This window comes from Triturus cristatus, chromosome 11 (assembly GCF_964204655.1).
Source record: "Triturus cristatus chromosome 11, aTriCri1.1, whole genome shotgun sequence".
Taxonomy (NCBI): Eukaryota; Metazoa; Chordata; class Amphibia; order Caudata; family Salamandridae; genus Triturus; species Triturus cristatus.
The window spans coordinates 304,721,182-304,724,135 of record NC_140594.1 but is presented as its reverse complement, the minus strand read 5'-3'; positions in this window follow the sequence as shown (position 1 = coordinate 304,724,135).

The following is a 2,954-nucleotide window of genomic DNA, read 5'->3' as shown; positions in this document are numbered from 1 at the left end:
GAGGTGAGCGGGAGGAGGTCCAGATGGAGAGGTGTGTGGGGGAACCTTCACAAACTCTAGGGCATGGCCCCTTGAAATAATGTCCAGAACCCAGCGGTCCGAAGTGATTGAGGACCAAGTTGAAAAGAAGTGGGAGATTCGTCCTCCAACTGGAGAAAGGGGAAAACTGGAAAGAGCGGACCCTTGATGTTCCCAGTCATTGTTTTTTGGAAGAGTTTCCCTTGTAATTTGATTTTCCTCTATAAGATTTGCCAGGCTGCTGCCTGTAAGACTGTTGTGGCTGTGAGCAATAACGTTGTTGTCCTTTGTTGTAGGAGCGGTACTGGGAAGAGCACCCACGAAAGGAAGAGGAGGTGCCGCGCGCACCCCGAAAGGGCTGCTTCCGGAACTGGAGAGTGCCGAGGGAGCGAGCCGTCTCCGTATCCTTCTTGATGGCTTGCAAAGCGTCCTCCACATGCTGGCCGAATAAAGATTCTCCGTCATACGGCATGTCCAGAATCTTGGCCTGTACCTCCTGACGGAACGAGGTGGAACGAAGCCAACCCTGTCGTCTTAAAACAGCCGCTCCAGCCAATTGACGAAAACCCGTGGAGGCAATATCGACGGAGCAGTCGATGATTTCGGAGGATGCCCTCTCACCCTCTTGCAGGATCTTTAGAGCTTCCGCTCTAGAATCTTCCGGGATAAGCTTGACCAAAGCCGCCATGTCCGACCACATTTGTCGATCGTAACGACCGAGGATGGCCAAAGAGTTTGCTGCTCGGACTGTTGTTGAAGCCATGGTTGAAAACTTTTTGCCAATGGCATCCAGGCGGCGGCCGTCACGATCCGGAGGTGACGAAAGCGGAGATGATGGATTTTTGGAGCGACGTTGCGCCGCCTGGGTGATCACCGAGTCTGGCTTAGGCTGAGACACTAAGCAAGCTGGGGAAGAGTCTGGGGCCTTGTACTTCTTCTCCAGTCGCGGGAGGACAGACGAGATGGAGTTAGACGTTTTCATTAGCTTAATGCCCTCGTTCCAGATAAAGTCTATAATGGGCACAGCTCGTATCTGTTTCTGCGGCTGGGACTTGAAGTCGTACAGAAAGCAGTCCTCCTCCCTAACCACCATGGGAAGGTGAAAATGTTGAGCCGCCCTTTCCATCAGTTGATGGAATCCTGTTATGTCGACAGGTGGTGAATTTACTGGCGATGTTGGAGGTGATGCAGGCGAATTGACTTGATAGTCATCCCAGTCCGCCATAGAGTCGTCATCATGAAGCTCTCCCTCCTCCGTATCCAGATTATCCACCACCTCATCTGTTGCAGGGGGAACCAATGCAGGTACGGATGGTGTCGGCATCGTTGGCAACACAGGGGTAGATGGAACAGCAGATGGCATCTCACGTGGAGAGCTATGAGAGGAAGCCGGAAAGCGCTGATTGTAATCTTCCAACATGAATTGAAGGTTGGAGATGAGCGACAAAGGGAGCTGCGCCATGGGAACTTGTGCAGGGGGATGTTGCTCCTGCTCCTGACAGTAATAGTACTGCGAATAGTCATCCTCTTCAAAATCTTGACATTTAATGTGAAGCTCAGAAGGACTACGAGCATCTCGAAAAGAGGACTGAACATCGTCATCAGAATCCGAAACTTCCTCAGCAACCGAGGGGAATAGCTGATGAGATGGCCGAGTGACCGGTGTCATCATGACAGAGTCCAGCACAGCATGGCGACGCTGCAACAAGGAGTTGTCCACCGACACTGGCGCTGGTGTAGACATTGGCACCAAAGGCATCGTTGCAAAATTTGACACCTCCGTCGTCGAGACGATCGTCGACGAAGTCGCCGTCGATGAAGTCGTCGTCGACAAAGCCGCCGTCGACGAGGCCGTCGTCAATGCCGTCGACGAGGCCGCCGTCGATGCCGTCGACGAGGGTGCCGTCGACGAAGCCCGCGCCGACGAGACTGCCGTCGACGATGAGCCCGCCGTCGACGACGTCGCCGTCAACGATGCTGTGAGCGATGACTTCTTCTTCTTCTTTATTATCGTCGACGAACCTTTAGACGTCGACGGAAGCGCCAGCTTCCTAGTCGTCGACGAAGAAGATAATGGAATCGTCGACAAAATAGTCTTTAGGGAAACGCACACCACTGTCGACGGTGAAAACGTCGACGAAGTCGTCGTCGACGACGAAGGAAATCTGCTCGACACCGTCGACACCGTCGTCGACGAGGTTGATGAAGTGGCAGATCTCGTCGACAGAGGGGCCGTCGACGGGCCAGTCGACGGTTTTGCGCGATTTTGACTAGAAACATGCGCTGACGGAGTCAGAGACGCCTGAGAGCTAGGTCTCGGGGGCGCTGGCGTAGTAACAGAGACTTGGCCTGCAGACACTTCCTCAAGATGAAGTCACTTCTTTTTCAAAAAGGGAGACGGCAAGTCCTGAACACTACCACACTTGGAGGAGACTCCTGTTCGAACAGAGGCTACACTCTCCACCTCAGAAAGGGGGTTATCCGTATCCTTCAGTTTTTGAAGCCACAATAATAGGCGACCCTCCCTGTCCTTCAAAGTCTTTTGAGAGAAGGTTCTACAGATTTTACAGTTGGCCTCCTTATGGTCAGGGTAAAGACAATAGATACATTTTTCATGAGGGTCCTCAGAAAAGAGTCTTAACTTTCCACAAGATGAACAGGGACGAAAAAGAGACTTCTTACTTGAAGACATGATGAGAAAAACTCAAACCAGACCAAAGAACTGAGCAGAGCTCAGGGATACTCCCTTCACACGATGTGCGGTAGAAAATCTGAGGGCCTGAGCCTCTGAGGAGAAGGTTCTAGAGGGTGCTTGCGCTTGATTGGCTGGAGTTTGGACTATAAAACGACAAGGATGTGTCAGTAAAGTGATTCTTTTTCTCAATGCTTTCCTATGTGTCAATACTATCCTATGGTATTTTCACTTGATATGTTAT